Source organism: Calypte anna, chromosome 4A (assembly GCF_003957555.1).
Source record: "Calypte anna isolate BGI_N300 chromosome 4A, bCalAnn1_v1.p, whole genome shotgun sequence".
Classification (NCBI taxonomy): domain Eukaryota; kingdom Metazoa; phylum Chordata; class Aves; order Apodiformes; family Trochilidae; genus Calypte; species Calypte anna.
This window is the reverse complement of record NC_044248.1, coordinates 14189368-14213624: the sequence shown is the minus strand read 5'-3', so window position 1 is coordinate 14213624 and position 24257 is coordinate 14189368. Positions and strand designations below refer to the sequence as shown.

General features: G+C 42.0%; 1 protein-coding gene across 6 annotated transcripts in view; it reads left to right on the top strand.

Moving 5' to 3' along the window:
• RBM47 (RNA binding motif protein 47) overlaps positions 1 to 24257 on the top strand; it is a 76934-nt gene that overhangs the window by 37866 nt on the left and 14811 nt on the right. The window contains exon 1 of one of the 6 annotated variants that reach the window (XM_030449823.1): positions 8105 to 8259. The exons of 4 other annotated variants lie outside the window; for them this stretch is intronic. The gene's annotated coding sequence lies outside the window, so the exon portion shown is untranslated. Of the gene's footprint in view, positions 1 to 8104; positions 8260 to 17356; positions 17575 to 24257 lie in introns of those variants that run through there. One more of the 6 variants, XM_030449822.1, reaches the window with a different exon arrangement.

Sequence of the window (24257 nt, the reverse complement as noted above, 5' to 3'; positions counted from 1 at the left end):
TTTAAAGGGAAAGTTGCTACGTAAACATTCTGCAGTGCATAGGAACAGCTTTTTCTAACTTGGTTTATGGCACTTTTATTAATGCTTCTCCAAGCAATACTCAGGAAAGCCATTTCTTCATGATCTTCCACTTGAACAGCTTCCAGAGGTGCTCAAACCATACCTGTAGTTAGCTGGTGCAGGCAGACAGCTTTATAAGGAAAGATGAAACTAAGAACTTGACAGTAGAAAATTCATGGATAATCAGCTACAGACTGAGTTTAATGGAATTACTCATTCCATTGGTGTCAGTTGGTGGGGCTGGTAGCTAAAATCTTCATTCTGCAGACCCTTCTCTACCTTGCATCATGATGGTTCCTGCTAATGTTATCCTTGAGAACTGCACTGCCATTATGTACTGCATAGTGAAGGGTCTTCATTAGGCTGTGCTTATGAGTAAATGCCTTATCTGATAGGGCTATGCCTGCCTGGGCCATTAAATAGACATAATGGCAAGGATGGCTCTGACTGGAGTTTCAGGGTAAAATTCATGCTGCAGGGTTAAAAAGTGTTGGATGTGCCTATGGACCTCTGTAATCAAGCAGCACATCTGCATGAAAATGAAGGAAGAGCACCCGGTATTAATGCCTGGAAAGTTTGCTTGCCTTGGTGGTGGGTACCATTAGCATGGCTGGCAGGGATTAGGTACAGTGGAAGTTACTAGAGCTAGTACTACTCCTTCATTTTTACTTAAAACTTTTTGTCAATGAGTCTTGAGCCACAAGGCCCAACTCTGCATCAGCAGTCAGGTGGGAATCTCTTATCAAGGGGAACATTGTTTGAAACAATGCTGTAAGCACAGACATAATCAGAGTGGCTGCAAAAACAGTACCACAGGTAGGAGTGTGAGATGGCCAAGCACATCTACCCAAATGAGAAGCACCACTGATCCCAGAGCTCTCTGTAGAGAGGGCTGAAATGGGGACAGGCATGGGGGAGGCCTGCTGCCCTTCATCAAGGGGAGGGCTGGCAGGACAGAAGCAACATCATGGGAAAAAATGTGGTGAAGGGACTAAGGGAGCAGCAAGAAGCTGGACCATCGTCCAGCATTCTGGACATCAGTGGAGTTGCCTGTCTCAGAGGCAACTGAGTGGGGTCATCTAGGCGGAAATCGGAGACGACAGTGCTGAGGGGCAATGAAAAGGGACTAATCAACCCTACCATCTTTAGTTCTTCCTTTTCATCACCTTTCTACTTCTGAAAGATCTTGTGCTGCAATGTCCTGTCCTATCCTCAGCACATCAAAATACGAGAGGTACCAAAAACCAAGGGACAAGGATTTCCAGAAGCTTACAGGCAATATGGTCCCTCCTACTTTTTCACAATCAAGTTAAGGAGAATGATCAATAAATTCAATAGAAACATATTTTGACAGGCTCAGCAGGCTACACTCCTCTTCCACAAAGATCTAGTGTGACTTCACTCTGGACTAAAGTAAACTAAGACCCTCCTGGCCCAGTTTGTCCTGTGTAACTTCTCCACTTATGCTAAATAGAAGAATTTCTGTCTAATCAGCCAGGCTGAAAACCAACATCGTTATTCTGTACTTGCATTGTAATTACAGATAGCCTACGTTAAAACTAGAGTCATGCACACCTGTTTAATAGGGTGCTGATCTATATATTAAATTTTTTCATTCTAGACAGTAGTCTATTTTCTCCTGCAGAATATTTTGATGTAAATGACTGGTGAGTTAGTGCTGATGTTGAATACAAATACTATGACTCTCACTAACTGGAGTACTGTACGTGTCGGCAAATGAATGTTTTTCAAAGCAACTACTTTCTGCAGAGACATAAAGAACAGTTTTGGATGAAGGATGTGTTTCTTTTTAGTTAGTTTTTTTAAAATGGCAGAGACGTGTGTAGCCATTTGTAAACAAAAGTAGGACACATAGAAAGCTTTCTTCTAAATTTCATGATGACACATCTCCCCTATGGAAGAGGAAAGACATGGAAATGAAATCCAGCATTTCATTTTATGCTCATTCAACACAGTAGGCTCAGCTCTACTCTTCATTTGCATTTAAACAAGGAAGTTTTGATAAAGAAATTGTTGAATTACTTGGGAGTGTCTTCAGGGCAGAATGAAAACACAGTGAAAGCTCTTCTGTGTACTAACTTCAGTGAAAGGGTAGTTGCTGAGACCTCTGGCTACATTTTGGTAGAGGAAAGCAGGGTCCACCTCAGCCAGCATATGTGTCATTTGAAACATATTGTAATTGTATTAATGTAGGTTAGATTTAAACTGTTTTCATTTGTTTAATTTTTTTGCTGCATTGGGAACCTAATTGTAGATTTTTTTAATGGAAAACTGCAAAGCTAGGTTAAAAAGAAGTCAAGAAAGAATTGCCTTAAAAACATGCATAATAATAATTATTAGTCAAATCTTAGAATTTCTGGTGGACAGTAGGAAAACTGGTAAACTCATACTTTTGTGAGTTTTTCCCTTTCTCCCCTTACAGAGGTGATCAGTCTTCTTAAATGCCCACCTTGTGAAGGGAAGGGGCTCTGTGTTAGGAACTCATACCATCACTTCATGGTTCAGATCTCCATGAGCCATGGGTATGTGGCACTCTACAGAAGCCTCAGTAGACTTTGCATCCAGGGTCCATGGTTGCTCTGCTTGACAAGTTATTAACTGGCACTTAAAGCTTGCTGTGGTGCTGAACTGAAACCTCATACTTTTATTCTTGTGTATACTGGAGTTGTATATTAGAAAAAAGGAAAAAAAAAAAAAAAAAGGAAACAAAGAAAATTTTGAGGAGGTCAAATCTGGACAGTATGCTAGGAAGTCAAATTTTGACAATGTTTTGGGAACAGAGTTGTGCTAACATGCCAGGCTATGGAAGATAGGATCTGTGTCTTCTCTTTTGTTTCACTGCTTGTTCAATCCAGTTCTAGGGAGTTTGCTGTTTTGTTTAAACTCGAGTTTTCCAGAGTTGTAATTATGTAAATTACTTCTAGTTAAAGTTACGTTTTTGTGAGTGAAGTCCAAGTAATTTTAAAAAGGGTTATTCTAGCTTATAGACCAGTTTCTGTGTTAAGACAGTGGGCACATCTTTTTTAAGGGAGGGGAAAACTAGAAAATATTTCTGGTTTGAGTCTTTCAGACAGTTAGCATGCAAGATTTGTGAGTTTGTGTAAGTGGAGAGGGGGCATCTGCAAGGATCTGACAAAGAGATTTGCAAAAAAGTCAATGAGTGCAACTTCCCTCTGCTTCCCTTCTTTAATCCAGGTGACCACCTTGACTCTGAAAGATTGTTAATGCTCAGTACTCCAGAATCTGCAGGGGGGATTTGGTATCAGAGATGATAGTAGCTCTTGATAAAGGAGCCACTGCACGTAGCTCAGCAGCTGGTGTTTGGCCATTCCAAATCTAATTTTCATCTAATTAATAATAAACAAAAAAACACTACTTTTTTAATTAGCAACTTTATAAAGGTTAAATTTTTTTAGCAGCAAGGCCAGCTTCTTGAGACCTCAAACGAGCATATTTCATTGGTAGTATTTTTATGTACAATAGATTTTCTTGTTTGCTTATAAAAATATATATAAAAATAGCTAGTTTATACACACTATAAGCCTCCTGCCACCTCTGTCAGCAACAGATGGAAAGGGTCAAATATTCTGGGAATTTTTTAGAAAATTAATGTGGAGTAAAGAGGCTGGGAGATGTTGGGCTTGTTTTGGTGGGCAGGGGGGTGTTGTTTTGTTTTGTTTTTTAAGAAAACCACCAGACAGAACAAACGTATCTGTCTGGATCATCTGTTGAAGTCAGCTTTCAAACAGGATTTATTACTGATTCACAGGTATGCTTTATTTCTCATTTATTGCTCTGGCTGCTCACATGGAGGAGAACAGACACAAATACCGGGAATGTGTGACCCCCTTCGTAGGCCTAAAAATGAGGAAAATGCACAGCAAAGGGCAAGAGAGCTGCAGGTCAGCTCACCTTCCCAGCTGCCTGGAGGCCATGTGCATGGTGGCTCCACACCCCAGTCCCTCACCAGACAGGTCCAGTGGTTTTGCCTTGCCGAGGGGGACGTAAGGCAGAAACATGGCTGGTGTTGACTGGGCTGGTACTGAAGGAGGAAGCATTCAACCCTTTGCAGCTTCTCAGATTATTATACTGCAGTTAAAATAACTCCCACCCTGTAAAAACTTGCCATCAGATAACAGGGCACTCTGACTCATTAAACATACCCTTGCCAAAATCGTTTCTCCAGGTGTTCCAGTTTCTTGCCTGGGTCACAGTGTTAAAGCATTACTTGCACTCAAAACCCTTGAGCAGTTCCTGCCTGGTTGAATAGAGCCATCAACACAGCTGTGCTGGTGGCCGCTTTCTAGAAGGTTTTCTCCAAGCATTTGGTTTGACTTGTAAAAAAATAGCCTGTTACTTTCTCACAGCCTCTCCTCTCCAAAGCATGACCCCCTCCTTGTTGAAACCTGATTGTGAAATGCCACTTTCCCCTTCCCCTGCTACCAGTGGGATGCTCTCTGTGCCAGCTGGGTGCAGTAGCACAGGATTTCATTCCTGGTTGTGAGGTGATTTGATGCTCTCAGCGACGGACTGTGCCATGAGGTCTTTCTGGCTTCTCTGCTTCCCTGTCTCTTCCCAGGGGAAGGTTCCATTTTCATTTGTTTAAAAGGTTTTTGCCTGCACGAGGGGGGCAGGCATGGGGTTGTGTACATCAGTGTTTGCACCTCCCTCCAAAAACTCCAACGCCAGATGAGAATTTCTTCATATTTATAAATGAAATAACCTTCTTAGCTGTAGGCCTACATTTCAGAGAACTGCTCCATTTCCAAGCAACTGGGAGGAAAATAAGTTTTGCCTCACCTGAGCCCAGGGTAGGTTTTTCCTGGCAAGTTTCAGTAGACGCACACAAAGCCTTTTGAAGGTAGGACACCAAATACTTGCAGCTTGCACCTCAGATTTACAAATTTATTTGGGCTACTGGACATTATTTTTGTTTAGAATAACTTTTGTAACCAGCAGCTTTCACTTACATTTACTAACTGGGCTGTGTTGCTTAGGGGAAAACAGAGTCGTCACAGAGTCACACAGGGACACCTGTAGGTGCAGACAACTGCTGCTGGCTCAGGCTAGTCCATTTTGTCAGTCCCTGGAGCCACATCTAGGGCTACATCTAGGGCCCACTCAGGAGGAGCTGGTTGGTTCTGTCCAAAAGAGGACCAAAAAGCAAGCACTGATGCAGTGTGGATGCTCAGCAGACCAGGACAGAGGATGACCTGGAGAACTGAGCTATCACATGGTGCAGATGTGCGGAGTGCTCTGGACTGCCCTGAGCTGCTCCAGGGATCAAAGCAGCTGAGGGTTTCACCAGCTGGGGTAATGGAAATGACACATCTACCTTCCTCTGCTCTATCATAGGCTGAATAGAGATACAGCACAGGCAGTGGTCCAGCCCATTTCTCCACCAGGAATCTCCTTTGCCTTCCCCTTCTAGGAATAAATGTTATCCTCCTTTAGAAGGGAGTATCTGCCACTTCTCTACAGAAGACAAGCACTAAGTAGGGGTTTACGTGCTTATTTTATGGCTTTTTGAGATTTTTTTCAACAAAACATAGTTTGGGTGGAGACCATACATGATTAGAACCTGAAGTGTTCTAAAGATGTCACAATTTCAGTTAAGCTTTTATATCCAGGATGTGATTTCTGGGCCAGACCAAGGGAAAGATCTGCTTCAAAGCAGCCAGGAGGGCAGAGAACTTAACCTGAGATTTGAGCCCACCAGCAGCAACCTGTGCTCTGACTACATCAGCTGGGCCTCTTGCATGCCTCTCTGTCACCTGAAACATACTCATTTTCACCAAATCATCCTTCTAGATGTCAGTTCTTCTTCTAAGTTAAGAACTGACACTGGGGTTTGTAAAACACTGTGCTCCCAGCTTGACAGGCACTTAGAGAAACTCCTGACAGGTAGGGATGGGTTCCCTTTGCTGCTGTTACAACTCTTCCCTGATTTCATGCTGTTCTTTATTTTCTTTGATAAGCCCTTAAATGTATAGTGACATTCCCTCTGACTGTGCAGTTGAACAAGATTTGATTTCCCTGTCCTGATGAGAAAGAAGAGCATTGTTTGGTATCAAACAACACATTGTTTTGGTGATATTAAACAACACATTCTTTCGGTGCTTTGGCTGCTTTTGAGGGTAAGGACATCAGAAACAAAGCCCTTTAATGGGATAATAAATAAAGTGGGTTTCCCCGTTGCTGAAATAAATGCACAATAGTCTGCAGTATGCTACCTGTCAGGGGTTTCCAAGCCACCAGGCTGACAACTGATGGGATTTTTCCCTTATATATCCTTATCAAGGGGCATTGTTGTCTTTTTAGTTTTCTACCCATCCTAGATGTTTCTTGCTTGTTTTATTAGGTCAGCTCTTTCTGAACATAGCTCCTTTGTTACTATTACCTTAAAATTACGCACTGTTGTAAAAAGCAACTGAAAGATTAAAAAAGATAAGAGAAAAACAATTTCTCCTTCAATCCATTATATTCCATCTGTGCATTGTCCTATTTCTAGAGAGGGAGGGAAGGAAGGAAAATAGCTCTCTCTGGAGACAACACTTCTGCTAATGAACTGAAAACAGCAAAACCAGCTGCCAGAATTTTCTACACACATATTCCCATCCCGCAAGTGAAAAAAAAATGATTTTTTTTCTCTATCTGCTGTAGACCATACTTTTAGATGTTTTCATAACTTCTTTGACATTTAACATTACACTTTTGTCTGTAATACTAATGGAAGACCAAACTTAGTGGTTTTGAAGACAGACGGGCCATTTTGCCAACCAGGTTAATTAAAAGATGTTATATGTTTAGTGAAATTGAAGTGTAGCACAGTCTCAAAAATTTGATTTTTACTCTGAATTACAGATGTAACGGTGTGATTTTTGCAGACTTTTGTTGATAAGGTTTCTAGGAGTTGGGTAATATAATGATTAAAGGTTGTGTCTGAAAGACATATACATATGTATATGTTGCCATTTTAAGACAGAGGTATTTAAAGTCAGACCTCCCCAGGCCAATATCTAGGCACTTATGGAGTCTTCAAAGGCTCTTGAGCACGCTTAGTTCCTACTTATCCCAGCGTGAATTTGACAGACAAGGACTGGAGGATTTAACATCCCTGTAACTGGCTGATCTATGAATAGCAGAACTTATTAAGTCTGGTTTTCTACAGCATCACCATAGGAATCCAGAGCAACTTAAGCTCCTCCCACCCTTTGCATTCCTCCCTCTCTGGTCTCTGCACCCCCTGAGTGGCTGCTGAGATTGTGGGTGCACCAGGTTGTACATCCCTGCTGGCCATGCTTCCCCATGTAGGGTTGGGGAAAGGCTCTGCTGGGGCTGCCTCTCCCTCAGCCCAATACCAATTCCATCTCTCTGAGTTACCCCTGCCTTTCCCAAAGCTGCATGAGCTCCCAGACCTCTGTCCCTCCCCGTGCCACTTGGCTGCAGCTGGCCAGCAGCTCCAGGAGTTGGGCACAGGGAGAATGGGTGCTGGCACACATGGCACGAGTTCATACACCTGGGGTGGGGCACGGGGCCATTTTTAGGACATGTTCAGCAAAACCAGGAAGAGCGTGCAAGTGCTAGGATGTGCAAACAGGGAAATTAACTCCTCGGCAAAGACAACGAGTCTATTTATTGCCTGTTTGCTCAGTTACAGCAGCAAATGGTGTTTGTCTTCTGTGCTGAAATGCACTCGCCTTCCAAATTTTACAGTAGTTGATACCTGTGAGCTTTGCATGTCACAGCAGCTTCACTTCTGGAGCACCTGCAGCAGGCTGGAGTGTCTTTAGCAGTTTAACCATGAGCTGCTGCTGGACTTTGTTCTCTTCAGCATGCTGACCTTTGGCCAGAGGAGGTAGGAGAGAGGCTGGTTGCTCTTGGCGAAATGCAATCCCAGTGTACCCAGGGAGGAACCTTTTGTAAAGTGCCCTTTAACCAGCTCTGGTTGTCTTTAAGGGTTGTAATGATTTAGGTTCCCTTGATAGTTTCAGTTAAAGAGCATCTGAAAGCACGAGGTCTGTCCTGCTGTTTCTCCCTGACCTACGAAGTCCCCAGCTGAGGTCTGGAAGCAGTGGGTGGTTGGGTGCTGGGGACGCGACGGCGACGGTGGCACCAGGCACGCGACGGCTTAGAGGGGCACAAACCTTCTGAACCAGCCAGAGGAGCAACTTGTAGGTCAGTAATTGTACTCTGCGGTGGTAATGTGGTCATGGTTATATATCCTGTGGTATTACCAGGGTCACAGGCTGTGTCAGAGGGAGTCTGGTCAGTGGAGCACCTATTTCCACCTGCCGGGCAGTGGCAGATGCTCTGCAACACAGTGTAAAGCATTCGTAGAGGAGGTGGTAATGGGAAGTCCTTGTTTCAGAGAAATCTGCCGTCCCAGTCACTAGATTTCAAGAGACCATCCTATGCCTTATTTCTTTTGTGATGCTGACTGTGCTGTACAACTGAGTATGTCTGTTAGAAATGGGCAGTCACTGTGGAGGCTCCTGTTCCTCCAGGTGGCAAAGTGTCCTTCTGGCCACAGAGGTGTACACGGCATGCACAGCAACCCTCATGCTGTACTACACAACTGCTCTTTGAACATGATGTTTAGTCTTCTAAGGCAAGGGGTAACAGACAAAATGTAAGTTTTTCATTTATATAAAATGGTTTTTTCAGGAGTAAATGAATTAATTCAAATTATTACATTTTTTCCTCTTTGAAAATAGACTGTACAACATTACATTTATTTCTCTTTGAAAACAGTGACTGCAGAAGGAAATTACTTTTCCTTTATTGGCATCATCAATATATTTAGGAAATTACATGCAAGGCAATTTTATTCCTCTTTTAGGTTTCATTTTAAACAAGAATTATTCCCAAAGGAACTGGGAGTTTCCAAAGAAAAACAGTGTAAAACCTTAGCAGAACCTTATCTCATTGGTCTTGTGGCACATCTTCAGAAAAATATTTTCTTCATTTACAAAGGCCAAAGACCAAAATAAGGGAACCCATACCACCTGATGGATTGCTTGTATTTTCTTAGATGCACTGTCTTGTACATACTATCAATTTCATACTATGAAGCATCTGGGAAGTCAAATTAAGTCCCTAATATAGCATTGTTCATGTCACACATGATGATCTGGCACAAAAATGGATTACCTGCATTCAGGCAAACTTACTCAGCAAGAAAATTTCAACCATCTCTTCACATACATCCCTAAATATAAACAGAGCAAATAATTCCTTCAGCAGATAAAAAAAATCAGACCTGAAGGGTGATGTAGAAGTCAAAGTATTTGGACAGGTGAAGAACAGGTGACAGCCTGGTTGTTGCCACAATAATCTGTATACTAGGCATCAATGCTTTCTATTTTCATATTCAGAGTTTCTGCACTAAGTCTTGCAGTGGTGAATCAAACACGTTCTTCCTTTTTCTTTTAGAATAATGTCCCTCAAGATAGCTGTAAGGGCAACGTCCTCAAACACAGGTCTCTGCTCACCTCCAGTGGTGCTCTGAAGACAGCACACAGCCCTAGAAAGGTCAAATTTCAACCATTTTAGCTGCAGGGAGACTGTAGCAGCTCTGTCTCTGGGTGTATGGTAATACGCTTGCCTTTAAAATCTAACCTGTCACCGATTAAGTGTGCTTCCTTTAGGAGTTCACCTTGCATGTTTTTGAGAAGGATAAAGTCACTGACCTTTTAAAGTTTCTGAGATTTTAGCTGGTTGGTTTTTGCTTTTTTCCAAAAAAGGTGTATCTCTGCATCATTAGAGTCATTTGTCACCTGGATAACTCAGTGACAAACTGCAATTTCCTATTTCATTACAGATGCCTCCTTGCAAACAGTTAATGTCCCAGGTGCCCAGAGATTGAGGACAGACTGTAGTTCCATGGGTTACATTTCTACAAACAAATGAAACATGCTGGGATCTCTTCCCTGGACCCAAAGGCAACACAGCACACAGCCTTTTAGCAGAAGTCTTCTCCTTCACCCAGAAAACAAGGTGGGCTTGCCCACAGATGCCTGCCCTGGGCAGTCTCCAGGTTTACCCACACGTACACTGCAGGAGAGAAGGAGTATGAGAGAGAAGGCAGAGCTAAGAGTGCAGATATTGCACAGGAGAGCTTGCTTTGTGTCTCCAACCCCTCCTTTAGCCAAGGGAAAGGAATCTTCCTCTCTTGGGACCTTTTTGTGCAGTTTCTGAGGTAAAACTCAAGGATTTGGAACTGTTCTCTTGAAAACTGGGACCTTCCCCTAAAGACAGTAAGTTTAGATGTGTCCTGAATGAGAGCTACCTCCAGCCTAGGCTTTGTGAGTGGACTGAGAGTGGCAGATCCTAGGTGACTGTAGAAACATTTTCTTTCTCAAGGAAGAGAAAGAGCAATTTAACTGATGGATTTAATAATTAAAGCCATTCAGGCCATTCTTCTAATTCCTAAACATTTGAGCTATTATGGTCTTTGAAATCACAGACACTTTGCCTGGTTTATCTTGTCAAATATCTATAGAGTTAGGTTATGTCAACAGCGCCCCGAGGTCTTTCTTTGAGAGAAAGGTGTTTTATAGCAGAGGCCTAGTCCTGTAAAAAAAATCACCTTCCTATTGATTACCGAGAGCTGCCCATTAACGCAGCCCTTGAGCACTTTCAAGTTTAATTAGGGCAGCTCTACCCCATGGGCTGACCTGGGGCAGGTCTGGCAGCCAGGGGGTGATGCCCAGGAGCCCCACTCCGGTGGTGGGGCCCAGCCCAGGTGCAGCCACAGAGGTGAAAGTGCCCTTTTACTCTTCAAGTGTGTCTGGTTACAGTCAGTGGTTTTACCACAGGGTTGCAAAGTTCATACCAAGAGCCGCTTTGTGTTACACTTGTGTATCTGCACCGTGCAAGTGGCTCGGTATAGATGTAGCTCTAGGGCTTGGCTGTGTTGTCGGTAACATGTTTGGTGGAACAGGCGAATCCAGAATGTTTCCCCCACTGTGCAACCACCTCTTAGACTGAGCACAGAGCTGAAACCAGCCCCAAAACAGAGCAAGCCACAGCGGCTGGGAAGCTGGGTGCCTGCCACTGGTTTCTGGTACATCTGCCGCTGAGAAGAAATCTCAGCTGAAGGGAGGTTTGCAGCTGAGGGGGAGGTTTGCAGCTTGAATCCTGTCTGCCTGTAGCAAAGGTCGGCGGTGGAAAGGAGCAGACGGGATGCAAACAGTGCTGGAGGAGGAGCTGGGGCGCTGGGGTGAGGTTAGGTAAGGCGAGAGCATGTGACAGCACAGGGCAAATCCTTGCTGGTCCAGGGGACAAACTGTGCTGTGCCCAGGCAGGGCGATGGGCCAGGAGGTGTGACCTCACTGCTGACACACGGCAGCACGCACCGGTGACTCTGTCACGGTCACGGCAAATTTTACCGCATAAAATCCCGTCCCAGGTATTCTGTCAGCATAGGACTGGTGTAAATCTTTGTCTGCTTACCACAGGTTTCTTTGGTAGTGATGCCTTTGCCGTGTGTGGCAGTGCAGACTCTGCCGATGCCATCAAAAGCTGCTTTTTCTAAATCCTGACAATAAATCAGTGTTCTGAGACATGGAAGTCATGTATGTGTAATAAAATACAATGTAAGAGACATCTGAGTTAATGGATTCAGTGAACTCCCCTGCAGTTCATTCAACCTCCTCCAGTCTAAATTTTTTTTCATGTTACTGGGAGGCAGGATAATAAATTTGTCTTCCTGAAAGAAGCTGTGTCAGTTCCCTTGTCTAATAACCTTTTTTTAAAAAAACAGATTCCAAATGATGCTTTGGAATATATATATATATATTCAATATATATTGAATATATTGCTTATATTCAATAAGGCATTAAGAATTAAAAAAAGAAAAGCTAAGCAGACATGATACCCGTTGGCTGGAGGAAAAGCTGTTTTGCTTAATATTCTTACATTCTACTGCTACCTGTAAAATATCAGAGCAATTACTGGAAGAGAATAAATGAGGGTTACGTTTACTAATTGCTTTCATTTTCATACCCAAATACTGGAAGCCTCCTGTAAATACAAATTTGGAGGGTTTTATACTCTCTCTTGTGAACATCTATCACAAAAACCTGTGATGCTCCTTTGCAAAAAAGCCCCAGAGGGAATCAGGTAGAATGTTGTTTGCTAGTAATATTTTAATTATCAAAATTGGCTGGTACATGGCTGACTTGTGCTGGATGGATATGCCTGTTAGCCATAGGAGGTGGCCACTTGGTGCTTTACTGTGGCCCATGGAGCTCACACTACCTCATCACACCTCCCTTCACAATTCCTATAGTACCTCAGCCTCTTGATACCTGCAGCACTAAAATTTGCTGGATGAATCCAAAGAGTACAGTTTGCTTTTCTACCCTCTGATCTCTCTGGGTGGTTTAGTGAGCTCCTTGGTGTCACCGAAAGGTTCTCATTTACCCCACTCTGAAATCTCATCAGCTTCTCCAGAGTGGAAGCTGTGCTTTGAAACTAGATTTATCAGGCTTCAAAAGAAATATTTTCCCTTTTTTTTCCATAATTTTGCTCAATAGGAAGGACTGTCAGTAGGACTGCTCCCACCTTCCCCTCCCCTCTGCCAGCACAGGCGCTGCGGTGCCAGTGCACAGGGCACAGCCACACAAATGCTCCTGGCTCGGGCTGCACACCGGCCTGGGGAGGGGTGGAGAGGGACCTGATGCTGGCAGCACCAGTTTGACATGTTTGACTGTGGTGTGAAACACTGGTGTTCAGCAGCCACATCAGGCCAGTGAGGGCTAAGCCTTTTTCCCATAGAGTATTTACCCAGGGACTGAGAAGTGATCATCATATTAACCTCCCTTGTAGAGGTTTTGAACCTCCCCTGTTCAAAACCCACCCTGTATTTATTTGTGTGGAAAGCAAACATGCCACAAAAATGCAGTGGTCGTGGCTATATAAAAAAACTTTGGGTTTTGCTGGTTTCCTTCTTTTTTATGTGCTATTAAAATCTGTTACACTCCATGAGTTTATTCAGTATCTGTCTTACTACATTTTGGAACCTAAAACCTGCTTTCTGTTTCAAATGAAAGCACAAATTAGCACATGGGGAAGCTGAGCCTAATCTCTCTCTGCTGACTTCTATTGCAGAAGGACAAAGTGATTGCTAAAAATAAAAAAAAACAAATTTTTCTAGCAACCATTAAGATTATCAGAGCAACTCAGTGCTCGTGAACCAGAGAAGCCTAAGATTAAAAAAACACAAAAGGGGAAAGCCCAAGGTGTCCTTGGCTGATTTCCCCCCTAATGGGAATCCACCTTCAGGGTTGTGACTTTGTCATCTCCGTGGTGGGATGGGGGATGTGTCTGGGGCTGGCAGAGCAGGGTAATCCACCTCTGCAAGGGTGTTTACTGGGAATCCTTCGTGATGTGGCAAGATAAAGGTCAAAGAACTGATGTAGGTTACTCATGGAAAAGGCTTTTTTTTTGCAGGAAAGCTGTTGTGTACAAATGTCTGCCTGGGTGCCTGAATACCTATGAAAAAAATCTCTTGACACTAAATAGTAAAGCTGTTTTGAAATATATGATTATATGTGTGTTTGTTGTCTGATATGCACCCTTTAAAAAAAAAAAGTGTTGTGGTACTGACTGCATCTTCTCTGAAGGTTCTCCCCAGTTTTTGGTCTGCAATAGCTTATGAAAGTCAGGAAATTATAAACTTTGTTGTATTAACCCACATGGTGCAAGAACAGGTGTAAAATAACATGTTATTCATTTAAATAAAGTGGTGTTGTCTCTTTAAACATTCAAATAGGCAATAAAATGGTTCTACACACAGGTGGGAACCTGTTCCACCAAACACTAAGTGGTTTTGTTAAAAAGAGAAGGAAAAGAAAGAAAAGGGGGAAAAAAGGCTGTCTGTTACTTTGAGATCCTAATTTTTGTGGCTAGATTGTAGATGAGGATGGGCTTATGTACAAATATAATGAAAAATTATAAAGGCTTTCTGGTGTTGAGATCTTGCACGTCACTCTTAAATTCAGCTGCCCTTTCAGTTAAATATTTTACTTGGCACATTCCGTCCTCATTCCACTACAGTCTCTCAGTAGCTTTAAAAACCAAATATAACTGTAAAAGCCAAGCCATCTCTCACTCCTTACTCTCCCTTCTCCTTTCACTCACATGTCTGCACCATCACATGATGCCAAGCTGACACCCTGAAATACCTCCTGAAAGCCAATCTCCTACCATGAACATCAAAAATACTCACTATCATCCAGAGAATAACCCCACCCCAATAAAATAATGGGTCAGCCTCCAGATCTCCCAAAGCATTTGAGTTCAATCTTTTAAAAATCTCAGAGAGCAGAGCCAGTGCTTTACTAGTTCTTGTGACTGTGTGGAGCAGCCCAGCACACCTGATCAGCAGAGCTCAGATTGTCTGTCAGATTGTAGAAGAAAGCCAGCGGAGGGGAATCTCCCCAGCTGCTTGAAAGCCCTTTCTGTGTCAGAGAGCTGGTCCCCATCAGACAAGCACTTGGACATTCCAGTGAATGTCACCTTTTTCCTTCAAATGTCCAGCCTTTTCTGTCGCTGTATTCAGGAGAACAATTATTTAGGAAAAAACATTCATGTGTAATCCCTCCACAGGAACAAATAAAATGGAAACAGAAGATGAGAGATGTGTTTATACCCTTATACCCTTATGCCAGTGCAGTGGATGCTGTATAAGGAGGGAAACGTGCACATGCACAGGATGGCCTCCCTGCTGCTTGGATATGGCTCTGCCCTTGACACTTCTCCACTTTGCCTTAATTGTTTCCCTCTCATGATGCCAGAGGCATTATAAAGAGGCATATAAGAAGTCATCTAATTGTTACAAACTCAGTATGCTTGAAGCTAAGGGAAGTAGGTGTCTGACATCAAGGAAAACTGAGGGACACATATACAGCATGCTGTCCAACCTTCTTAGGTTCCCTATAAAAGCACAGACTGCAGGACAAATAAATGTATTTTCAGATTCTACCATTGAGGCTGGTAACACCTCAGAATAACCTGCAGCAGCCTGGTGTTTGTTGCTTTAAATAATAGTGAGGGCATAATTTGTAAGCTGACAATAAGCTGGAACTAAAAGTGAAAGTCAAGGGTTTGAGTGACCTCCCTGCATGAGCCTAATTAACATGGTATACTGAAGAGCTTTCTAAAAGAGAGCCCATTGGCTCATTAGCACCAGTGCTTTTTTAATTCTGCTTACACCAGAACAGTCCTCCCTGTGCACTCAAGTACATGCACAATTGTAGCTGGTAGGACTCACTTTACAGTGGCTATGGTTAACAGCTCAGTTTGCTTTCCCATAGGAAAAAGCAAACTAAAGAGAAGGATACTGCCTTTAAAAAATTAACTGATCTTGTAGAGGGGAGTTTTGCAAGCTTAGACCAGCTAAATATTTTATACTCACTTCTCAGTGAGCATTGAGGCATGTGTCTGATTTTGGCAGACTTTCTTAGATTTTAGCCCTGAATTTGTGACTGATTCTTTCCATAGTCTTGGGAGAACAACTTAATTTCCATGCTGCAGCTCCCCTGGCAGCAGAGCAGTACAAGCTTCTCCGCAGCTCTTGTCGCTAACGAGTTAACATTTGCAGAGAGGAATTCTGAAGATGAAAGACTTGTACAGTAGACTTGGGCTGCAGGCATTCTGGGACCAGGATCCAGGCTGCAGGTGTGTTTGTACAGTGTTTAACACGCCACAGCCACAATACTGTGGATAAACAAGTAGAGAAAGCCAGAACAGAGTGGTTGTAATCACCCTTCGGGTTTGCGGTGTAAGCAGAGCACCTATCCTTCCTGTTTGCTCTCTGAAACCACCACGGTTTCTGATGCGGATGGTTCTTTTGCCAGCCTTAGCCATCTTCCACATTTCTTGCTCTCTGACTTGGAGCCTTCTAACATTAAAGCTCTTATCTCTACACCTGTTGGCTCCTCTGTCCCTCTTCTCTATTGACCAGCCTCTGACTCTGCAGCACAAGGATGTCTCTAATTTTTGCATGCTCAGTTTAAACCACTTGGAGGGCAAGAACAAATTATTCTGTAGGATCACCTGATACAGAATGGCAAAGCTTCCTCTTCAGAATCCACCCAGGTTGTCACTGAGAAATAAAAGACACTTTTTCCACGCTGGGATGCCCTGAGGTTGCTGCCTGTGTGCTTCTTGGTTTGAGATTTGGATCAAGCTTTTTGGAAAAAAGAGAAAGAAGAAAAGTAGGGCTATGCCAGTAAACAAAAACATGGAAAAGACTGAAAGCTGTAGTTGTTTTGTGTCTGTGATACGCTGTTTGCTTTTCACCTTCTCTGGGCAATATCTTTTCCCAGAAATGAGTTGTGTCCCAAGGTATGCCCTGCTCTCTCTTCTCCTGCTGGCTGGTTGTGCACTGACCGGGCAAATCCATCACCCAAAGAGTGTTTCAGTGCAGTTCCTCCTCTTGGCTGCTCGAGAAGGTGTGTTGTTTGCTTTGCTAAGTGCTCCTGGGGCCTAATGCTCCGTTGTTATGTACAGACCATTTCTGCTGTCATGAATCATGTTTTACCATGCTTTTTTTTTTTTTACCTGCTTTTACTCCTGCACCAGGCTCTTTTTTTTTTTTTTTTTGCTTTCTTCCAAGCAAACACATTTGAGTTTCCGTGTTTGCCACTGAAATGGTGCACGCTGGGTACACGGCACAGGCTGAGTTATTCTTACTGTCCCGCCACTGCCAAGATCAAGAAACCTGCCTCTTGCTCCAGGAGCTGCAGACCATTTTTTTTCTTACAACGAAGAATAAATTAATTAAACCTGAAATAACTTGCCAGTCACATACAGAGAAAAACAAAAAAAAAACCCACAAAAAGAAACAAACAACAACAACAACAACAAAAACAAAAACAAAAACAAGAAAAGAAAAAAAAGGAAAAAAAGGAAAAAAAAAAGATAAGAAAAGAAAAAAAAGGATTTTAGTGAAAAAACCTCACGCCATCGAGCAAAATATGCCCTTATCTTATCTGTTGTGAGTAACTCAAGCTATTTGCACAACGCCTTGTGCTAGGAAGGAGCTGTTTGTACATGTTTCACTCCCCTTTTTCCAAGTTTTAAATTTTGAATGAAAATCTTCCTTTTCAAACTCCTTGTCCCTGTGAAAGTGTCATGGTTTCTCTTTTCTGTGCTTCCCTGAAGGCTGGACCCAGCCCTCCCACCACAGGTCCCTTCCTTGCGGAAGGTTTTCTATTAATCTTCAAACCGCTGTGGAGAGCTCTTTGCGTCTGGCAGCGCCAACATCCCCTCTCCCTCCCGTCCCACCCACTTAGCCTCAGCCTAAGAGCCCTTAACAAATGACTCCCAAGGAATTTAAATGGCTAACGCTGGCTGGCCAATAACGAGATGCATAAACTCTATAACCAGGTTACAAGGCTCCAGCCATTAGGAAGAAAGGTTCCTCGGGCAAAGGCGTGAGTCCTCTTAACCTGTCGCCCTTCGACTGTGGGACCAGAGAGGTAAGGGAAATATTGTTTGCTCTGTAGGGCTTTTTTTTATCTGGTTTCCACTTAGGAGGGAGTTGAGACTGAAAGTATGTCATTGTCAAGGTATCGAGTTTGGGTTTTGCCTTCCTTTAGAGGGTCCTGGAAGAGTTTTTTGAGAAGGAAGCAACTGCTTCTAAGCTTGAACTATGAGCTCGACATGTGAACATCTAAAAGAATTTGCGTAGCAAACAGCAAAGTGAATATCAGAACAGTGAAAATTAAACCCTCGATGTCTTAGGCTGATGAAAACATAAAATCTTTGTCTCAAAGATATTTTTTTCTATCTTAAATTAATGAAGTAAAAGGTAGCCATTTACAACTGCCTGACGTGTTTTCAATTGGTCTCTCTGCTGCTGTCTGTTTGTGCCACCTAGTATTTTGTTCTGCTTCTTCAAGAAACTAACATAAAAATCAAACTTTAAAAGTGAGTTATCAGCTTTAGGTACAGAATTTGGGGCTTATAAAGCTATAAAGTGGCTAGGAAGGCTGAATAAGCAGGGTATACACACAGGTATTATTAATACAAACGAATCCATATAACTTATTCTGCATACTGAAAATTTGATAGAATTTTAAGACAATAAAACTTTAGTATTTTTCTATTCATATTCTAATTAAGCAGCATGTGAATTTTTTAAGGCTGGTACATGACACAGGACACGTGACATTAGTCTGTTCAACCTTATTTTTTTATTTATTCATTTATTGCTTTACTGGGGCCAGTGCTGATAACAATAGTGAAGTTTGAACTTGAATATAGAAAAAAATCAATTGATTCTAAACCCGTTTTTTTTAAAAAAAAAAGAAAAAAAAAAGGAAAAAGAAAAAGAATAAAAAAAGAAATGGAAATATGGAATATAGTTGTTGTAAGTCAGGTATGAATAAAATCAATTACGAAATTGTTCATTAACATGTGGGCCAGATGCAGCAGGTGTGTATAATGGTGTCCTGTCCTGGGCTAGCTGGATTGAAGCCAGGCTTCAACATGTGTGTGTAAAGTGCTCCTTCACTCTTTGCACATCCAAGCTTCCCATGGATGCTCAGAACATGTGAGGGATATCACAAATAAACATTACTGCCATCCATCCCTTGCAATACTCCGTGGCCTGGCAGGCTGGCTTGCAGAAATGTGTCTTTTCCAATCATGCTGGTCTCTGCAGACCTCCACACCCAACACAGTCTGGTGGCACATGTTGGTATTAGCTGGTGATGTTGCACCAAAGATCTTACCAGTGTCTGAAAGGGTTGAGGGAGCTTTTTAATTAAATGAACACAGTTAATCTGACAGAACTGCAAAGTATGTCCTTTTTCTTGTCAAGGCGAGGCCATATGACAGTCTATCAAGACCTTGTTGTAACGTTGGTTTGATTATTTTTCCATGGGTTTCTCATATAGCTTTGCATTGTATAACCAAGATTAGATAATGTGTTGAATAAAAATAAATAGAGTTAACAAAGGAGGAGCCATTTTGATACTCTTTTTAATAATTTCTATTCAGTTCTGCATTTCAGCTCCATTCATTGCTGAAGGAAGAATACTGAAACAAATGTTGCTTGTCTTCTTTCTTCAGCTTTTAATTAAAAAAAAAAATTTCCAATTAAGGTCAGCAAAAGGTGAATTTCAAATTACATCTGTCTCCAAACCCACTCATTTTCTGAAGCACACAGAAATTTTCTTTCCAAACTCTAGATATTTCCAACTGAGCTGTAATTTTAGTACACTTAAATTGTCTTGAATTAACCCAGCACAGGAATGGCGTCTGCTGAGAGAGTCCCTGCATTGGTTAAACATTTTTTTTAAATTTATAATATTAACTCTGGGCACAGGTAACGAGTGTTAGAAATCTCTTCCTTGTACTTGTAAACCTTGTTTCTCAATTTCAATTTGAGGTTCAAAGGTTTGTACGAACTTCTTAGATCAGAGGTCAGGTACAAATTGCTGCACTTTGCAGCTCCTTTCTGCAGATATGACAGAATTTCACAGCAAAGATGATTACCTTCCATCCCCCTCTCCTCCTCACACAGGCAACACGAGGCAGTTAAAAGCATGATATGTACAAGTCAGCCATTGGTACCTGAGTTTAATAAATAACTAACTGGATTTCAGTGGTGCAAGGTGCATATTATAAAAGGGGTCAAATGTCAGTGCACAAAGGAAAAAAAAAAAAACAAACCAAAAAAAAAAACCAACACCCAGCCACTGACTGAGCCAAATGCTTTGAGTTTAAAGTACTTTCAGTAGTGAACATTCACATCCCATCTGTGGTTTGTTTTATGCTGATTTTAATTTCTGTGACCTGAGGGGCCACTTTCAACTTTCCCTGAAATCTGCCTCCTGCTGCAAGCAGGTTGGGCCTCCTCTTGTTGTGGTGTTCTCATGGTGAACACAAAACTGAGAATGTTGCAATAGAAATAGAAATAGCACATAAGATAAGGACTGACTGAAAAGTCTAAATCTGTTTTTGTTGTTGTTAAATGGACTAAGCGGGTAGACTTTGTATGAATAGGCAGAATGTGTTATGTGTCACTGTGGGATCTCCAGAAGAGTTAGCTGAGAAAGTTAGAACAGAAAGGCTGAAAGGGAACTGTAGTCTGTGAACTTTTTTGGAACTCTTGGTAGTGTGGAACACATTACTGCAATGTTTACCCAGACAGACAGACAGACAGATAGACTGTTCTGTATTATAATGAAGAAAAATCACAAGCTCGTGCACACATACTCCTACTTTAGGGAGTTCAGCAAAGCCTTTCATGGACATTATCAATTCTTGAATTAAAACACTGTGTTCATATATAACATTTTTCTTTTAAGAGGGAAGAAGTGAAATAAGTGAATGTCCTATTCTTCCTGTGTAATAATGAACAGATGAGTCTAGTTGTGGTTTTGTTTTTAGTTGCAGATCTTCATTTTTCCTGTCTTATGGCAAAAGCTTGCAAGCTCCTATTCCACGCTGAATGAAAGAAACACTTCTTCCCTTCCTAGAAAGAATTCTTTTTTAAAACATTAATGAGGAGGACACACTTATCTGTACCAGCATCTCTGCAGAGTACACTGTTTAATTGCATTCCTGGTAAGAAAAAAAAAGGATACAAAAAATTTCCCATCAAGTACAGTTCATCTGGAAAGGCTTGTTACATACTGAGTGACTACATTGCACATTATGTCACACATTTCCCTGCCTGACTGTGGTAACAATATACTTTGTTGACTATATTGAAATATGGGACTCGGGGGAGAAGGGAAGAGTTGTGTTGTTTCCTGATTTGGAAAGCTGATAAGAATGATTACACAACCCATCTCTCATCTTCTCAGCTTTCCTCAACATGTGGCTTCAATATCCTACAGGATAATAACTTCAGCCTCAGCCAGCTACTGGTTCTATCAAAATAACTGATTTATAGAATTCTTCAGTGTTGGACAAGGTAAAATATGGAGCTGGGTCAAACAGTACAACACATGGGTTACACAGTTTCTTGAAACAAAATTCTGAATTACTTGCAGTAAGGGGCATTATAAAATAAGGGAGAAGATTCCCTTTCTTACTAAAGGAGACACTTACTGAAACTTCCTTCAGAAGCAGTTTAAGATGAAATGAATGGTTTGGTGCTGCAGTACTTTAAAAAGCACCTTTAAAAAGAAACCTACATTGCATTGACACAATTCACATTGCACAAGCAGGGGAAATAACAGTCTTGGTAGGATGCTCTAGGTGCTGGTGATGCTTTGGCAAATAGATAACTTTTTCATCAGCATCTCTTCATTCTCACCACAGGAAAGCTATGTATGTCTGAACAGAATTTCCACTTGTGATCATCAAAAAGAAATGGCAAGAAGTAAAGTGGTAGGCTCAGGAAAGTTTTCTCACTTTAAGCTATCATCAGTAAGAAATTCTTTTTCTTGAATGCTACCTTTGCAGTCTCCAGGCTAGGAGGTCAGATTGTTGAGGGACCTCTATCCTGGGAATGTTCACTGCTGGGCACTGACAGCATTTATCAATAATGCAGCAGAACTTTTGAAAGTCTTTTCAGCCTCACAGACCAAATTAAAGATGCCTTAGAATGATGCAGAGAGGGTTGCTAACAGAATAGACAGCAACTTTGCACAATTTCAGCTCTTTTTTTTTTTTTTTTTTTTTTTTAATTGTATATTAAACTGTTGTAAGGTAAGCTTAATATGGCTAAGGAAATGGGTATAGTCTGGTTGGGATTGGTATTGGTCTTAATGATAGTGATGAAAATAAAAAGTTTAAGCTTCAAATCCTAGTCTGAGGTTGTAGCCAGTTGTTGACTGTAGAAATTAAGTGTTCAGTTATCTGATTATCACTGAAGTTTTAATCTGAGGAATTCCAGGCTCAGGTTAATTTATAGAATAATGTCAGATGATGTCCTCCTAAAAAGGAGCAAAAAGTAAAAGAACAGACTTATAAGTATTTTGTTAGTTTTTTAAAGCCAAATTCAGTGCTTTTGGTGGGTGCCTGGGGGGCACAATTAGTCCCTGCAAGACTTTTAGGGCCAGATTTTCAGTAGTGCTTGTAGTGTCTTAGGTATAAAGCCATAGAAACCATTAGAGACTCAAAAACTGTTACCAGGAAGAGAAGCTAGATGCTGAGTATGACAGAGAACAGCATCCTTTATTTTCTGTTTATTTATGTTGCTTCTTCTCTATATTAGTAATTAGGACCCCCTTCTGGAGTAGCACCAACCTGCAAACTGCTTTTCAGGCCCAGAACATTAACCTGCCCCATATGAGAGCAACATGACTAACTGACCTGAAAAAGTTAAAGTTTAAGCTTGAAACATGAACTCTTTCACTGAAATCAGTGGCTGAACCCCTGATGGTAGCCCCTAGGTTAGGATGCCTGGTGTCACTGTTAATGAAAGTGGGAATTCCAGCAGCCAGGCTGGTCTTGTACTGCCCCTTACATACTTTACACTGTTTCTCTTTACATTAAGTACGGTGGGCAGAGAGCCACTGCTGTACATGTTTATGCCTGAACACACATGAGATGGGCTGCAGCAAATGCTGCCGTGTGTGCATCTCCTTGGGTCCCATGCAGCACCTGAGCCAAAAGGGTTCTCCCAGGTGACCCTAGCTGGAGATGGACAAGTTTGGTAGCCTTAATTCAGGCACGTGAGTGATGATGGGAACACACTGTGCTTTAGTGGTGCTGGCAGCAGGAAACTTGCACAGCAGACAGACATGTCATCAATAACTAGTGCTGATCTGATCCATGAGATCACTCCCCAGCTGATGAGTCTCTCATCACAGAGACTCATCAAGTCTCCTGCCAGCAGATGTTCCTGCCCCTTCAGGTCACTTTTGTCTCCATAGAATTTTGCCAAAATGATCCAAGTAAGGAAAACCCACCTTTTCAAAGTGTTTAAATTAGCCTGGGGCAGCTGCTTCACCCAGTTCAGCTGCAGTTAAAGCAATGTGCCTGACACACTGCAGACATTGCCATGGCCTGTTGTCCTCAGATACTGGGTTTTTTGGTTAAGTTTGAAGGCATCATCCACCCCCAGTAACCTTCCCATTCCTTTATGAAAGACTTTCAGAAAAGGTCCCTTGCCAAAAAGCTGTGCTGAAATGCTGCACTATGTCTTGCACTGATGCACCACAAGACTCAGCTTCAGAAGTTTGCATTTTATTAGCAACAGCATGTAGGAAAATAAGCTGTGGTCCAAGTTCTGTTGGAAGATACACTGAAGACTAGACTTTGACTCCTGAAATACAAATTAAATTGGAGTTCAGAAAAGCCTTTGCATGGTTTTTTTCCACAGATGGAATCTTTTTTTCATCACACTGGCTGCCCTCCTGGCCTCTGTCTGCACTGTGCATAGAGGGGAGCCAAGGACGCTACTTCTTGCAGGATGTCCCCAAGTTGATTGCAGAGGGCAAAGCTTTCTCCCAGTAAGCACATAGGGTGGCAGTGAGCACTTGTGGGTCCAGTGGCTATGTTAGGCATGTTCATAAAAGAGGTGGAACTTCATATTTCACCATTAGTTTTGGAAGGAGAACCTTGCATGCCAGCTCCCTGCTGTGGCAGGACTGTAAGGCTGGTGCCAAGCACTAGAGCCGGGCATGCCATGGCTCAGGGTTGGTCAGCTCATTTGTGCAAATAAATGATAGGAAAGGAGGGATGGTCTTGTCAGCAAAACAAAAAAATTATGTATATTATTATGTCTATCATACTACAGCTTTCTTTAAAAGGGGAAATAACTTGCACGTTACACTTGAAGCAACAATCAAGCCACTACCATACTTAGCATTGATGTGGCCCCTGCCTTTTTATGTTCAGCCTATGAGCCTGTAAATAGGCAAACTGAGTTTCCAGCAAGAGCATTTCTGTGGCTGTATGATGTTTGTGATAAAGTTATACAGTTGGTCTTAAGAAGCTGCTGTTGTTGTTACAGACACTTTATGTATCTAAAGTTGCCATGAAAAAAAATCAGCTTTTAAAACTGAAGGGCATTAACAGCAGTTGCACTTCCAGAGCTGCTGCTCAGCATCATCAGCAGGATTGCCCTTATTATTTAAAATTAAAAACCAGGAAGGTCACATTTAAACCAGTAGCTGTTGTTTCCCTCCGTCATCAGGATACATTTATTTAAAGATTCTGTGATTGACCTTCCTTCTGTAGCAGCTCTGTCTTAAAA